At 35.5% G+C, this 16,616-nt stretch overlaps 2 long non-coding RNA genes across 2 annotated transcripts in view; one reads left to right on the top strand and one right to left on the bottom strand.

Annotated features, from left to right (window-relative positions):
- LOC146449336 (uncharacterized) overlaps nt 1–16,616 on the bottom strand; it is a 102,856-nt gene that overhangs the window by 82,618 nt on the left and 3,622 nt on the right. The gene's annotated exons all lie outside the window — the stretch shown is intronic.
- Nucleotides 236–4,728, top strand: LOC146449338 (uncharacterized). Its single transcript, XR_014860614.1, has 3 exons — nt 236–307; nt 1,296–1,388; nt 4,441–4,728. It is a non-coding gene; the product is annotated as an uncharacterized LOC146449338 (long non-coding RNA).

Genomic DNA, 16,616 nt, shown 5'->3' with positions numbered 1-16,616 from the left:
GCGTTGGCTTTCTGCTTGGTAAAAACGTCGATTGAAACTCTTCGACTTTACTCAAAGCGATTAGAACTTTCTTAGTTTTACGTACAAATTGTTCCGTTGTGTACAAAATTTACCGTCCTTTGCTAATGCCTTAGTTAAAATTGACATTTTCACGATTTGAAGTATGCCGTAAACATTTAGCTTAACTTGTGCTGCAGAATTAATGAATAAATATGATAATTTGTATTTTCAGACCCCCAAACTCAGTAAATTGCAAGTGAAAATGTGAAGGCAGAAACCGAGGGAACAAGCTGGAGTTACTGCAAAGGTAAGAACTTCGTCTTCATACAATAAATCCGCTGCCGGTTTAACTTTCAGGTCCGATATCAACATGCATATTCTCCTTGACGTTCTCCTTATCTTTCATCTGTCACTAGTTGGGAGAATTCAATTCTCAAACAAGTTTGTTTGAATATCAAGACATTTTTTCTTTGGTGATCACTCTATTTATTCTCGTAACCTGCATGTTGGGTTAAGTGGTGATTTTGTAAGGAGAAATGAGATGCTAATCACTGTATTGGGGCTTAGGTTAAGGGGGCTCGTGACGGTTTTTCATTATGGTAGGGTTTGTGAAATGATGAAAGGTTACAAAACATTGTATCTGAATTGGAAAACTATAAATATATTTTTTCTCTGTTGTTGGGCAATACTTTTAAGGTCATGGTAATGTCATAGCTGTTACCATAGCAACAAATTTCAGTTTTTGGGTCGGTGTGAACTACCGTTTCAATTGCTTTATTGGAAAAGGCAAAAATAAGTGTTGCATGCATTGAAAAAGTCAAGGTAGATCACCACGGAATTTTTCGAGATAAAAACAAATGTTTCCTCCAGGTTTTATATCCGGTTCGCGCGATTTTACGCCGTATCTCTGTTAGGTTAAATTGATGTTTTGGCCCTTTTATTTCTCCAGTAATATAGCATTTCCTGCAAAACATTAAAGCCGCCGTTACACGTTGAAACTTTTAGCTGAAACTTGTGTGCAACGGCGCTCCGAAACAAGTTTCAGCAGGCGTTGCACCGTGTAAGATGGTCGGTTTCGTGAAACTTTTTCGAACTTCCGTTGCGAGACAAGTTTCACGAAAAGTAGAACTGCTTTCTACTTCTGCAACGGCTCGCAACGGTCACAGTGGTGAAAAAACCCGAGTTTCACCGTGTAACACCACTTCGTGAAACTGGTCTCGTTCGCTGTTGCACACAAGTTTCAGCTTAAGGTTTCAAAGTGTAACGGCGGCTTAAGTTGATTTTTTTTATTCCAGGAGAGTATTTCAGTAAATTACTGAAAACGGGAAACCAAAAAATGGAATGCAAGAGAAGCTGGAATCCGCTAAAAGAAAGGATATTCTTCAAAGGTAAGAACTTTAAAATGATATAAATTTCCTCAAAAAACAGAGGCTGACCAAATCTCCTAATTGTTTCACCAATTCAAAACTTGGTAGACTCGACTAGAGTTTTATTGTCTTCGATCAAACAATGAAACAACGGATATTGGGGATTGGTAGATTTTTTGATCAAATGATCCGAATCATGCCAGCCAGTTTTTGAATTAAACTCAATCATTTTAAGACTTCATCCAAGACTGTAATTCAAGCTATTTCATATTTTAAAGGTGTTTACTTAACAATTTCGCGCCGGTTTCGGTCTGCTTCTGTTTTCCTTAAAAAAAAAAAAACTTTAAGCAAAATAATGACCATAATGAAAGCGTCGAAACTAAAATCTGTTATCTATGCCAAATTGATCATATCGTAACCTAATCTTGGGCGTAAATGGAGCAGTTTGTTTCGATTTTGTTTTTAGAGTTGATACCTTAATATTCTATTTGGACAAAACATTGTAAAAAAGTAGCATCTTTATTTAAAATATCACAGTCTTAACATGAAGAAATCACGTTTGAAAAACTAAAGGACACTTGAAACTTTTAGCTGAAACTTGTTTGCAACGGCGATGCGAAACGAGGTTCAGCAGGTGTTGCACCGTGTAACAGGGTTGGTTTCGTGAAACTTCTTCGAACTTCCGTTGCGAGACAAGTTTCACGAAAAGTAGAACCACTTTGTACTTCTGCAACGACCCACAACGGTCGCAGTGGTGATAAAACAAGAGTTTGACCATGTAACACCACTTCGTGAAACTGGTCTCGTAAACCGTTGCACACAAGTTTCAGCTAAAAGTTTCAACGTGTAACGGCGGCTTAACTTTCGAATAGTGTGTGGGTCAATTGCATGTACCAGAATTTATACAAATTTACCAAATTGAAGTTTTGAGTCTAAGAATTTAACTTTTGTCTGTGACTCAGAATATAGTAATCATACAATTAATAACTTAAAGAGGCTAGCAACAGTTTTTCTGATCTGGGAGTGGATCTTTTTTTAATCAAAATTTCTCATAGAAGGCAAGCTTCAATTTTCTTCATACTACACCACAGCGGCTAAAACTTCACCTAGTTTCAGCCTTCTTTTCTAACACCAGCAATTCCTCTTAAGCCTTAACTTTCTCGAAAGTCACAAAATAATTGTTCTAACGGCGTTCTATTTTTTAAGAAAAATCTGTAAGAACATTTTTTAAATAGTTCCATTTATGCAAATTACCAGCTGTTTGACTGATTTTGGTTTAATTTTAAGCAGCTTTTCAAACATGAATTTTTTGAAATCGCAGCCAGTTAGAGGCTCAATGTACGTTTCGCATGATTTCCTATGACAAGAGATCTTTGTACAAAAAAGAGGAAGTTGTATGTTTTATTTTTCTTGAGATATTGACGAAAAATGCCGAAATAACCAAAGTCAGCCATTAAGGATTGATTCTTGATTTACCTGAAAACTCTCTCACGGATTTTTTTCAAGTTCGCCTCCAAATTGTATAGATTGGGCAGTTCAAATCGCTAGAGTTTTGTTTTAGAGTGTCTTGCTAGATTTCGACATCATATTAAATTGGGGGGCTGTGCGTGAACGTTGCTATGGTAATAGTTATTGCTTGGAAACCTATAGAAAAAAAAAACTTTGTCCACAGATCGAAAAGGTGGTGTAGTATGAAGGAAATCAAAGCGGTCTTCTATGCGAAATTTGATTCCACAAGATCTACTCGCAGGTGAGAAAAACTGCTGCGAGCCTCCTTAACAAGTAACCAGTTTCCAAAAAAAAAATAACAGTGACTTATGGTATAGATTGGAATCTCTGTACGTATCTAAAAAATCTCACCTAGAATTTGGCCCATTTACGATTGAAATAAGGATTTTGCGAGGCTAGAGCACGGAAAACAAAATATTTCTTATCTGTAATCTGGGAAAGACTATGTATAAAGAATTTGGCAACATTATCGTCACAGCTTTCATCGATCTGCACATCAAAAGTGTGTGCGCCGAAACACAATTTTGTACTTACCATTACCTAGAAATTGATGAATAGGTCTTCAGAAAATAATTCATTCGAGTGAGATAGTCTTGAAGAATTCGAGCCGACAATCATCGTAAACAATCTGCGCTATTCTGTGATATCCAACAAGGAATTTTAAAATTTATCCAGTTGAGTGGCAAACACTTTTTTGCATGAAATACTTAATCTTTTTCGGGAAAAGAGAAAATTGTAATAACGGCAAACATTAATGGAAAGAAACCTTCAGTAGGCTTGTAGCAGTTGCGTAGAGCTCGAATTTTAACCTGTTAGCCTTCGCTATTGAAAAAATCTCTGATAAAAAATTGTACATAAAATTGTAAATTTTGGCTCAGAAATTCGCTGAACGAGTAAAAACCAAAAAAAAAGTAAAATTTGCAGTTTGCCTCGGGGCTTGAACCAAGCCCCTCCAAAGCTACTTAAATTAACGACGGCAGAGATAAGGCCGTCGTTCTTCTATTCAAGGCGTAAGCTTTTACCACAAGACCACCTCGGAATTGCTTGGAAGAGTCTAGTCAAAATTCACTAGAAATAGGTTGTGAGCCTGATGTTTTATTAATTAGTTCGTGTCGTCTTGGCTTTCGTAACCAATGACAACATAGGTCGTGCGTGCGCGCAAATTGTGCAAAAATTTACAAGCGGACAAACAACATTCGCGGCAAATACTCAGGGTTTTAAATTAAATATAGTCGAGTAATCTTAAATCAAACTGGAGAATCAATGAGCTTCTCTACCGAAATAGCCTTGTCCAGTTGTCCTTGTTAATCGCAAAGAAATTCAAAAATATCCGTAAACTTATAACATTATAAAAACTGTACTTTCCCGTACTTTTTCTTGACACTAAAAATTGGCTTAACTGGATTGAAGAAATTGTAAGTAGTTCCGTATTATTAATTTTACGATTCCAGAAATAGTTACCAAGATACACATATTACATGCTTTTCCAAACCAAATTATTTAGTTCATTATAGATGCTGTTGTGGCGCTACATGAAATTAATGTCAAGTTCCTTTTCTTTTAGCTGTCAATCTCAAGTTGGACTGAAACACAAGATGAAGGACAAATCGCTTCATCCGCAAGCCGGAAAAAATACACAAGCAAGCAGGATAAGAGAAAGACTGAACATCGCTGGACTTTCTGGGCAAATTATAAGGTAGAAAATATACTGTTTTAGAGAGCTCTCGGACTAAACAGAAAGTTCCATTATAAAAGTTGTTTAAATTACCTCAAGTTTAAAAAAAGACACCTAGGGTCGGTATCAAATTCCAACAAACATTCAAACAAAATGTAAGATTTTGGCAAGTGTCCACCAAAAACAATCTTCATATTTTTGCTCAGAAACATGAGATTTCACGACAATTGGAACTGAGCAAGTGTTTGAATTCTAGAATAAAAAAAAAAAAAAACAACAACAACATGAGGTCGATAACAAATTGCAACAAACATTCAAACAAAATATAACGTTTCAGCAAGTGTCCACCAAAAACAATCTTCATATTTTTGACATTTTTGCTGAGTTAGAAACATAAGATTTCACGACAATTGGAACTGAGCAAGTGTTTGAATTCTAGAATTTAAAAAAACAGCTAGGGTCGGTAACAAATTCCAACAAAATATAAGATTTCAGCAAGTGTCCACCAAAAACAATCTTAAACATAATTTTGATGAGTTAGAAACATTACATTTCATGACAATCGGTTGGAACTGAACAAGTTTTTGAATTGTAGAATTAAAAAAAAAATATATCAAAGGGTCGATGACAAATTCCAATAAACATTCAAACAAAACTGACAAGATTTCAGCAAGTGTTTACCAAAAGCAATCTTAAACATAATTTCAGCTGACTAACAAATATTAGATTTCATAACAATTGGAACTGAACAAGCCATTGAGTTCTAGAATTTGAGATGCCTTTTATGATGGAACTTCTTGTTTTAAGTGATCGTTACTTGAACAAAACATTCACGATTATCCTGAGTATGAGTGCACGATGCAAATTTTCACGGCATAGGCCCCGGTTGTTCAAAGAGCGGGTATCTTAATTCACTGGATAAATCCTATCTAGCTGATAAAATGTATTCCAACCAATACGTTTTATCCGTTGGATGGTGACGGATCCACTGGATAAAGTTATCCGTTCTTTGAACAATCGGGACCAGTCTGATTTATCTTTCGGTGAATTTTACCCTAAACAATTGTCTCTCATAAAAAAAAAAGTCAAAATTTCAAACCTTGAAATTCCAATAAATGCTTGAATGAATGGCGTTTGAAAACAATTTACTATTTTTTGGCAGCTAATCCAGACACGTTATTTACATGCAAAAGAAGACTGAGTCTTGTATCGTGCACTCATATTTTTCAATTACGCTTCGGTTGTTCAATCGTTTTCTAGTCAGACATGTTAGTATTCTTTCCATCGTTTTGAAACTGGCTGAAACATTCCGTGAAATACAGTGTTTGTATTAGGAAGTCGGCAATTGGCAAACTCAGAAAATTTTTATGTACTGTTCGATTTCTACACAAACACTGTATTTCACGACATGCTTCCAATCACTTTCGAAGCGGCTGAAAAATTGCAAACTTGTCTTAACTGTGATTTGACTCTAAGAATCAAGACTTAGCATTTCGTTGAAACCGATTTACGCTTGTTTTCCGCTAACATTTCAAAGCAAAGAAACTTAGTTTTTGACTTCAGTAATTCGTTTCACACAATATTTTTTGTCAACCAAAGTAGTTTATTTACTTTCACCATCAGATTTATTCTTTACAACTTTGTAAGTAGCAATTAGTTCTTATTTAGTTAATTAGTAACAATAACTTATAGTTAATATCAATTAGTCAATAAAGAATTCAAAACTATTTTATTGTTCTACTTTATTTGTCTTGCATTCATTACAATAATAATAAATGAAAAAACTTGCCCTTTTAAAAAGGGGCCTGGTAACTAGTCATTTTGTAGGCTATCTCTTTTACTTTTTTTTGCCTAGGAGTGGTTGCCGAGAAGAAAAAAAGTCCTGCGCTTTTAACACGGGGTCTAGCACAAAATCAAAATATAACTTAGCTTTTGAAGGGCTAAATCCGTGTAAAACCTGCACGGATTTTTCCCGCCAAAAGACTTAGTTTTTTTTTTTTTGACTCCATACTAGAACACCCCCATCAAAAGCACAGCACTTTTTTTCTTAGCAAAGGCAAAAATGTGTAAAAGAAATAGCCTGCAAAATTACTAGTTATCAAGCCCCCTTTAAAAGCGCGTTTTTACTTCAACTCATATAAAAGCGAAAAATTTTCCCGCCAAAAGACTTAGAATATTTTTGACTCGTGAATTGTAAAAGCAAAATATTTTTCCCGCCAAAAGACTTTTTTGACTCGTCTTTTTGCTGCCTCTGACTACTTTATTATTACATTTCCAGCCAAAAGTTTTGAAAAAGTTGAATTGTTTCCATTTAGATCCGCACAACTAATCAGAATGCTATTTTGTGACTTTCACTCCCAAAAGTATTTAATTTTTCAGAAACTGAAAACTCTTAAAAACGCACTTTTTTAGGGCTAGGATGAAAATGGCTGACACCAGTTCCAGCACTTTTAAACACTAATACTTTAAAAGATCAATAGTACCACTCTTTATCAGTTGATGCAGCAATAATGGTATCAAATAAATGCCGAATCATTGGTTAACAAGTTATGGTCGTTTTCTTGGCATGATAGGTAATGACAGTAACAGTATAGCCTGTTAAAAGCACCCTTATTTCAACTTTCAAGTAGTTACAACTCAGAAACGAGATTGGTGACCCCGATTTTTATTATGGAACTGTAACTAGCAAATTCAGGTTCAATGTTTTGGAAAGTTTGAAAAAAAAAATTAATTGTAGGATGGGGTTAAGAGCCACATGAAATTTTTGAAAATTTAAGACAGCTCTTAACCTCTTCCTACTTTGCAAAAAGTTATATCTAAACATGCTTATCACAGTTCCATAATAAAAATGAGGTCATCAAGCTAGCTTTTGAGTTATAACCACTTAAAGCTAAAATTAAGGGTGTTCTTAAAAGGTTATATTGTTGCTATGGTAACCTATTATGTCGAGAAGAGAACTGTAACTTATTCACCAATGCTTAGACATTTGTTTGATACCATTATTATTGTATCAACTGATAGAGAGTGGTAGTATTAATCTGTCAAAGTATTAAGTGCTGGAAAGCGCTACAAACTTAAGTGCCATCCACCTTCAGAGCCCAGTCAACAAAGCATCATTTAGTTTATCCAGGAATTAAAGCCAAGTTAAAATCTAATCTCTCAAAATTAAATCTATAAAAGATATGTTTTGAACTTTAGATAATGCTAATGTGCTTTCAATTAACCAGGCCCCATACTTATCATTAGGAATCTTAAGCAACCAGGACAATGATGCAACGGCAAATGAAAGTACAGATTTATGGTACAAATTTGTGATTATTTTAACCTTTTCAAGAACTGAATAATCATTAGTAGGAACGGCAAGAAGAATGGAAGTCACCGTCATGTTCTCACATTCTCCACAGAACCTAGAATTTGTACCTATGCGCTTACATGTTGATTGTTCCTGATCATTAGATCTATTGTTTTGTGGCATTGCCATTGCCGTCATTGCTTAAGTTCCCTTCGTTAATTTGTGATGTCGGATCAAAGCTTTCAGTAAGCTCAGCTGACAAGACCATTAGGTGAAATGAAATAGCTTTCATATAAAACCTGTATTTTCTCAATTGCCCACCCTCCTTCGAATAATACCCCCTCCCTAATGAAAAGTAAACAAAATCCAATTCCGGAAGAAAACAGGTTTTTCTTTTTGGTAATTTAGAAAGACAAAAAAAAAAAAACAATTGAGAATGGATTACAATGGATTACCCCCGGCCACCATTGGTCTTGTTTCATAAGCTTAATAAGACTTCAATCCGACATCATTAAATAACCCTTATGCCTTTTTTTTTTTTTTTTGCAGTGGTCACAATTCGTTTTACGCAAGTTGAGTTATAGGCGTAAATTTATAAAAATGAAGAACACCTCATCAAGCCAAAAAGGAATTGTGTTAATGTCTAGTATTACTGAATGAAATGAGGTAGAATCAAAACCTTTTATAATTTTGATTTGTTAGCAAACTGCTTTACTTTCACATTTCAAGCTCTATAACTGTTGACTCATGTTTTACCCTGGCGGTTTGTCGCCTTATTTGTATCTTTTCTCAGTCGGTAAATTTGCTCTTCTTGTTCAATTCTGTCGTGTTTTGTTCTGTTTCATTGTCATTTTTTCTACTCTCTGTTCTTATGCATCTGTTATGTTTCCATTAGTTTTGTTACAACCAGCTGCAAAATGTTTGATACACCTATCAAAATCAGAAGCTTTCCTAGACAATACACTCTCTTAGCAAAAACAAAACATTTCACATCAATGCTGACCCTCCCTTTCCCAAAACTGAAAGGTTTGAAGGAAAATACCAAAATACCAACAACATTGAAAACTTAGGGATCTCTTAAATCTTTTTGCAAATGGTTGTAGCTTTCTTCTGTCAAATTTTTTGGGATTTCCAGGTTTTTATTAGATATCTCAGAATTGTTCTGTACTAACATTTGCCTAGCTGCCCAATAATCTTGCCTTTGTAATGTTGTCTGTCATAAATACTAGCCTTGTCATTAATTCAGTCAGTCTTTATCTCTTATTTGTTATGTTCATGTCTCACTTCTCCGTGGATTTATCATTTTCAGTTTTTATGTTATCCAGGTCTCATCCCTATTATATTTTGCTCACGTCTTTCTGTACCAAAACAATAGTCTTCCTTCCTTTTTTCCTAACTGGACATGTTAGAAAAGTTTTATTTCACAAAATTGTTTTCCTTTTCTTTTCATGTTTGTCAAACTTATCTTGTTTCTCTATAGTTTCCATTTGGTTTATCAGTTTTGCCATCCATTTTCTTTTTCTTTTCTATTTTTTTTTTAAATTATGTTACTTTCTTTTTCCTCTTGTTTATTTCTGTTCTATATGTCTCATTTTCTCTTCAATTTTTTTTAAGAACTATCGTTTTTGTATAGACAAATTTTTGGTTTTCATTTTCTTCCACTTTTTTGTAGTTTGCAATAGTCAATATCCTGTCATTTTCCTTGCCATCCTTAGCCGGTAAGGTATTATAATATGTTCTGTCGTCATTTGCTCTTCTTTCTTGTTAGCTTTGTTTTCGTTTTTTTGACGTTTCTCTTGAAGATTGCACTCTCTTCTTGTCATGTTCTGCTATTGTCTCTCTAACATTTTTTCTTTTTCTGCCATATTTTTTTTCTCATTTCTTGGTCTGCTTTGTTCTTGTTTTTGTTTTGCTCTCGTTTCTCCATGTAATATTCTCAGTATTTCTTTGTGTTGTCACTTTCTAGTCATATCTTCCTCTTCTTTCTCTGTTCTTGTTTTTGTCTTTTTTGTCCTTGTTACTCTATAGTTTTAATCTTAGGCTTTCCTGTCACGATTTGTTTCTGGCTCGCTACACTTTTGGCCCAACGTTTTTCTATCAATTTTTCGATGGTCTTGCTTGTTTAGTATTTTCATCTGCACTTCTTTGTCATCACATTTTTTTCGTTGCTTTATATTTCTTCTTGTTTTTCAGTTTATCTCAGGCCACTTTCATTTGTATCAACTGTTGCTCTTGGAACTGTATAATTTTTCTCTTATTGTCAAATTTCTTTGTAGTTAAGTTCACTTGTCTTTTTCACATTCATCTTGTGTCTCTACGATTCTTTATATCGTTTCTCTGTTGTCTTTTTCTTATTGTTTTTCCTCGGGTATGTAAGTGTTGTTTCTGTTATTTTGCTATTGTTTTTTCTGCTGTCCTTTTCCCGTCCTATTTCTCATGTCCCAAGGTTTATCCATTGTTTTCTCTCACACTCTGTTGTACCAGTTTGTTCTTGTTTGTAGTTAATAAGTCATCTGTCATCTGTCATTGTTTCGGTTTAGTATTGTTTTCAATTTTGTCGGTGTACATAATTTTCTTGTCATTTGCTTTGCCATTACCCCCCTGACCCTTTGGTTTTCTTCTTATCTCTCGAGCTTGTTTGCTTGTCAATGATCAACAGTTCTACTTATCGCAAATTTCTTCCCCATCACAAAATGAGCGAAAATTAAACCATTGCGAAAATAAAAGGCATCAGGGTTACTATGAATAGCATTACATCTATTGTGAAATATCTTCTAATTTGACTTATAAAAAGGTCTGATAGTGCTCTATTTTCTGAGAAAGAACTCAGTCTTTCTCTTATAGCTAAGGCATTTTCTTTTAGTGGTGCTGTTTATTATGCTGTACAAGGTGGTTCTAACTTTTGAGTCTGCGGAAGAAATCTTAAGGCATTCAAAATGAAAGCTACTGAGCAGCACTTTCCTGTGGTGCTGTTTATTATGCTGTACAAGGTGATTCTAACTTTTGAGTCTGTGGAAGAAATCTTAAAGCATAATTTCAAATGAAAGCTACTGAGCAGCACTTTCCTGTGGTGCTGTTTATTATGCTGGACAAGGTGGTTCTAACTTTCCAGTCTGTGGATGAAATCCTAAAGTGTGACCATCCAAATGAAAGCTGCTAAGCAATACTTTCCTGTGGTGCTGTTTATATATTATGCTGTACAAGGTAGTTCTAACTTTTTAGCCTGTTCGTGGATGAAATCCTAAAGTGTGAGCAGTACTTTCCTTTGGTGCTGTTTATTATGCGGTACAAGTTGATTTTAAGAGCGACTCTCCCTAAGAACCTCATACTTAATTTTTATCTAAGAAATAGATTTCGCTGATAACTCTTCCAACAACTTCTCTTGGCAAGTAGGTAACAAATATGAAATACGAATGAGGAAATTTAATTTTCTTAAAATTTTGTGATTCAGGCAGTGCTCGAAGCCCACTGACGAGATCGTGAATTTTGCAAGACTTGCAGCTGTTACTTCTGGAGAACACAGATCGTTGAAAACCTCCTAATTCGCTAGTTATAATCGATGATCCTTCACGTTTATAATATGATGAATTGCAATCATAAGCTCTTATTACTGTAATAAATCTGAGGGCGCGAAGTTTATCTACTTTGAGCACTAATATCGCAACGTGCGATTTAGCCCAAATTCAGAGGAATAAATTTCAAAAGTGACTCGTATTCACAGGCTCTTCAACATATCAGTGGAAAGTTCAATCCATCATCTGTGAAAATCTGTTAAAACATTTGGCCGCAATCCAGTTTCTGTTCCACAAGTGAGAGGTGAAAGTTATGACATCCGACTTACACGGCCGTATTTCCATCAAACATGTATTAAATCAACGAATTTTAGCAACAAGCCAAGAAATGAGATAACTATCGCTTTGAAATTTCTCCACGAAGCAAGATTGAACATTTCTCACCAATTTGATCGTAACAAAAACGCTGGAAGAGTTTCATCAAAGCTGTCATCTAACGAGATAAGTCCATCACATTGAAACGAATTCACTGTCCACCATGTTTTTTTTAATTTCCTTAGCCGCTGACTAGTTCGTCTCTGGCTCAAGCCACCAAGCGATTGAGGATCGAATACAGATCAGTTGCTGCCAGTTTTTGACCAGAAGGCGTTTTATGTTCCTGAACTGATGGAAGAGTTAGCGAAATCTATTTCTTACATAAAAATTGGATATGGGGTTCTAAGGGATGGGATCCTGAAGTGTGGCAGGATTCTACCAAAATCGCTAGAAAATGGTTCTAACAATTCCAATTCTTGCGACTGCTTATGAAACCCTAAAGTACAACCATTCAAATGAAATAGTAGTATGAGTCTATTTCTCTTTGTTTTCTCCCGGAGTGAAGAGGTAATCTTAAGGCTAAGAAATGAGTTGAATTTTGCCTGATATCCGAGAATTGAGCACAAGCACTCTCAATCAGACCTTCTTATAAATCAAACTATGGAGACCATGGCCTAAGTGTTCAAAACGCGATCATGTTAATCCAGAATAAGTTCCAATTTTGAATTCAGGGTTTAACATTTTCTGTTTTTTCATTTTTGGAATTAGTAATTTCTCTTAAACTAAAACATAAATTATGAATTGCACAATGTTTAATTTCTTGATTTTGAAATACTTCTTCTGACCTTTTTTGGCAAGTGAAACCAAAGCCATAATCTGGATTAACTTTTAAATCCGGATTTTGAACAATTGAGCCATTAATTTTAAGTATGTAAGCTAAAGTTTTCAAGAATTAAACCTTGGGGCCAACTGATTTGTGCAGTCCTCCGTCCACTGTCTGCAGTCCAATCCACCCTGTTTACTGATATTGTTGTTGTCTCTTGATTTGTAGAGAAAAGCAACTAAAATCCAAAAAAGAAAAAAATCTATTAATAAAAATAAAACTAAGCAATGTAGATTTTCTAATAAGAAATAGCGACCCTGTATTTTTAAATTGACATAGGCGATGTGGCCAATTAGTTCCAATCTTTTTTTGTGTGACAGAAAGACCTAAGGTAGGTTGACTAACGGACCAAAAATACTCTCGTGATTTAAATTCAGTTTTGTTTGCGTAACAATCTACTCAGCAATGAAATCACAAAGGGAAAACTCTGGCTGAGACTTCTAACAGTTTATTATATAAAAATGTACGAGGAGAAATCACAAAAGAAGCTAATTATAATATCTCACCTTTTTAGGAGACTTTTTTCACGAAGTTTCGTCTCTGTTTCCAAATAGAACCATTCTGAGCGTGGTATCTGCATGGAAGGAAACAATAGTATCGTGAAAAGATGTTTGTTTCCTCACACCTCCCCCCTGACAAATCAGTTTTCCTCTTACTCATTTGATATGGACGAGCGAGGAGGGGAGGCGTGGGAGGGGGGGAAGGGGTAGAAGGATTTCTATTTATTTATTTCTAGAGTTCTGCTGTTCGTTTTGTAAATTAAACTGTCACGAATAAGCAATATCGTAATTCATTAAATATCTGTCAGCCTTCTAACACCCACAGAAAATGTTTGTGAAGATAGGAATGGTTATGCCTGTTCGGTGTAACAAAGAAAACTACTCACTCGATATCAGAGGAATCCTGTCTCTTTGGAAATGTGTCCACTGAGAAATCACAACAACTTCTGTATCTAAATAAGAAGAAAATGTAAACATCATCCTCTAATTTAACGAGTAATTCCTTAAGTAAGCAACATATCGTGCTTGTGAGCGGTATGGATATTGAACTGGTTAAGTCTGAAATAAAAGAGGAATTGACTCATATCTCGCGCCGTCTCTGTAAATTTCAAGATGACATGGACTGATAGATGCTTACACTGAAGAATTTTACAAATCGAGTGAATTAGTAACATTGTTAGCTTTAGGCCATAAGTAGATTCCTTTCAATTGTAAGCGCAAATGCACATCGAAGAACTGTAAATTAAATTAAATTGAATAAAACTGAGAGTTCTTGCAGGGTTGAGTTTTTATCTTAACTGCCTTGTACATCCACGGTGAAAAAGTTTCACTGAAAAAACTGGCATCCGAATTCAACCATTGATTTGTTCAGCCATTCATTGAACCAAATATGCTTGTGTTTTAAAACTGGGACGTTATAGCTTGAATGCAGGGAAGGCAGCAAATTGCTCCAAGCCGTTACATGCTCAACTTGATACAAGCGCCACTGTCTAAAACCACCAACTCTTAGGAATAACCTAATCTACCTACCACTTTTTCCATAAGATAAAACACTTAATTTATAACAAATTACTACACGAGGAAAATAGGAAACGAGTGACATCGAGTAAATACCTTGCAAATTTTGAAATCGTTCACGTTGAATCACGGTCCTGGCACGCCGTCGGTAAAATTTCCGACCATCAGTTCAAGATAGGTTCAAGCTTAACTGGTATGAAGAGAAGTCGGCCATGGCGGTATGGATGGTACTCTATGAAATAAACGGTAACATTACCATCATTATTATGAATTATTTTGTCCAGAAAACAACTTTCGGGACGGAGTTATGTTTTACCGTTGTCCATCTTGGTTTTCAAGTTCCTCGTGGTCGTGATAGGTGTGAGAAAAAGAACCGAGATGAATAATTTAGTAATAATCTATAATTCAAATGTATAAGCCTCGGTTTCGAATCGTTCAGTTCTTTTCCTTTCGAATAAAAATCTAAACCTAAATTGCATGGGCGATGACTGGGTTAAAAATATGAAAATATAACAACTGGGAAAACATTTCGGGAACGCAGAGAAATAACGGATAACGGTATAAAAGGGCGGGGTAAAGATTTCTCATCAACAAGGATACTAAAACTTTTTGCTGACAAGAGTAGCACTTCATATTTTAACAACCTTCGGATTTTCTATCGAACTGAAATTTAGAAATGTTATTGAGAAAAAAAAAACCAGAGAACCAGAGAAGACAGAATCCTCAAAGCAGGGAGAAACTCAAGCCGTGGATGACGGCGATGGAAAGCGACTAAACTTTATTACTGTCCTTCAATGGGTCTTCTGCTTTACTTTCGCGTGCTGAATTTTCGTCTTCCTTCCTGACTTTTTAGTTTTACGGAGGTTTAAAAGAAAACTCCACTCTTAATTTCAAAGTTTAGGTGAAAAGCGGAGATGGATAACATTATAGTAAATGTAAAAATTGGATTTCATGATCGCCCAATTCTAAAATTTTCTGCGCGCGTCATTTTGTATCAATGCTATATAATAGACAGGAGGATATTGGAGGATCAAAGGAGAGGATGAACAGCGAAGGACACTATGAGACCCAAGAGAGGATGAATCCTCCCTGGTAGAACTGAAAAAGCTGTCACTAGCTCCTAGGTACGCACATCAGTAACATTTTCGTTCACGTTCTTATGCCATCAGTATCCACTTTCAGTGACAACAACAGCAAACTTTATTTTCTTAATTTTTTTAACTATTTACAATTGGACTGGCCCGCAGGTAGATAATGCTTGTCTTAGCGGGCCTGTCTATGCAAGTTTAATAACAAATTCTTATTTTATATATGATATTCATTGTAGCAGTAAAAGAAAACAAGATAAATAGAAAGGAAAGAAAGAAATAAGGAAAGAGATACTTACACTTGTATACAAGGTTTACGGCAAGGATGGCTAGAATGAGGAATTAGAAAGAATTGTTTGGTGATACTTTTGCTACTGAGGATTTGACTTTAGAGATAAAATAATGAATAAAAATAGTAAAATAGAAACTTTGTTAACGTGTCGATGTATTTAGCTATGAGGTGTTTTTTGACACCTATCTACTACAAATCAATCTAAGATACTAAAATTATTTACAAAAATAAACAAATCTAAAAAAAAAATGAAAATATAATCTCGTATATGTCAATAAAGAATTTTTCTTCTTCGAGAATACTCAGCAGCTTACTTTGTGAGTGATGAAGAGCGGTGAACAGAATTTGGCATTGAAAGGAGTTTAAATCTTTTACCCTTTAATCCAAAATATCAAAGAACAAGTTCTCCTATCTTGTTCCCATACTTTTCTTATAAGAATACTGTGGAGACGTTATGAAAATACCAAGAAAATTCACCTTGGGTGATCATATTCTCAATTCCCATGACCTGAGAGATTGAATAAGCATTGATATCATGACAAGGAGAAATTTGACGCTGATCACTGTTAGGGGTAAGCGTCCCAGCGAGGAGTGCAATCCCCTCCGGGGTTTCCCTCCTGCCGGGCCCTCCTGACACTGAACATGTAGAACAAGCTGTCTTAGGAAAGGCTGCACCCACTTGTGAACCCTACTTCTCCAACCCACAAAAACCACACAAACGCACCAATACACACCTGATCATCATCAAATACCCACCTCCGAGTCTTCTAGTTTAGTACAGAGCACACAAATCATGGGTCCAAAAACAGCCTAGTCAAACACTCAGCAAACATAAATAAACATAGAAATGAAAGTGCCTCAAAAAGCAAACAATAGTAAAGAATCGAGCCTAGAAGAAAAAGGAGGGGAGGGGGGTGGGGGGCAGCCCGCCCTCCTTACCAATTGTTTCCCTCTCCGACTTGTTTTACTCTTGAAGTCTGGTTTATACAGACCCTGTGAAGACATGAGACTAATAATCCCTTGACGTATAAACGGCTGTAAAGGATAATATGGTTGTCGACACCAATTCACAACTCACTTGATCTTTTCAGCAAAGCAAGGAGTCCGTCACTTTTGTCCCTGCAACTCGAATTTTTGACGAAAGTGGTTAAAACGAACCGCCCCTG

The sequence above is a fragment of the Pavona decussata genome, unplaced genomic scaffold (genome assembly GCF_977016875.1).
Source record: "Pavona decussata unplaced genomic scaffold, jaPavDecu1.1 SCAFFOLD_602, whole genome shotgun sequence".
Taxonomy (NCBI): domain Eukaryota; kingdom Metazoa; phylum Cnidaria; class Anthozoa; order Scleractinia; family Agariciidae; genus Pavona; species Pavona decussata.
Note: the sequence above shows the minus strand (reverse complement) of the source record. Positions and strands in the feature narration are given on the sequence as shown.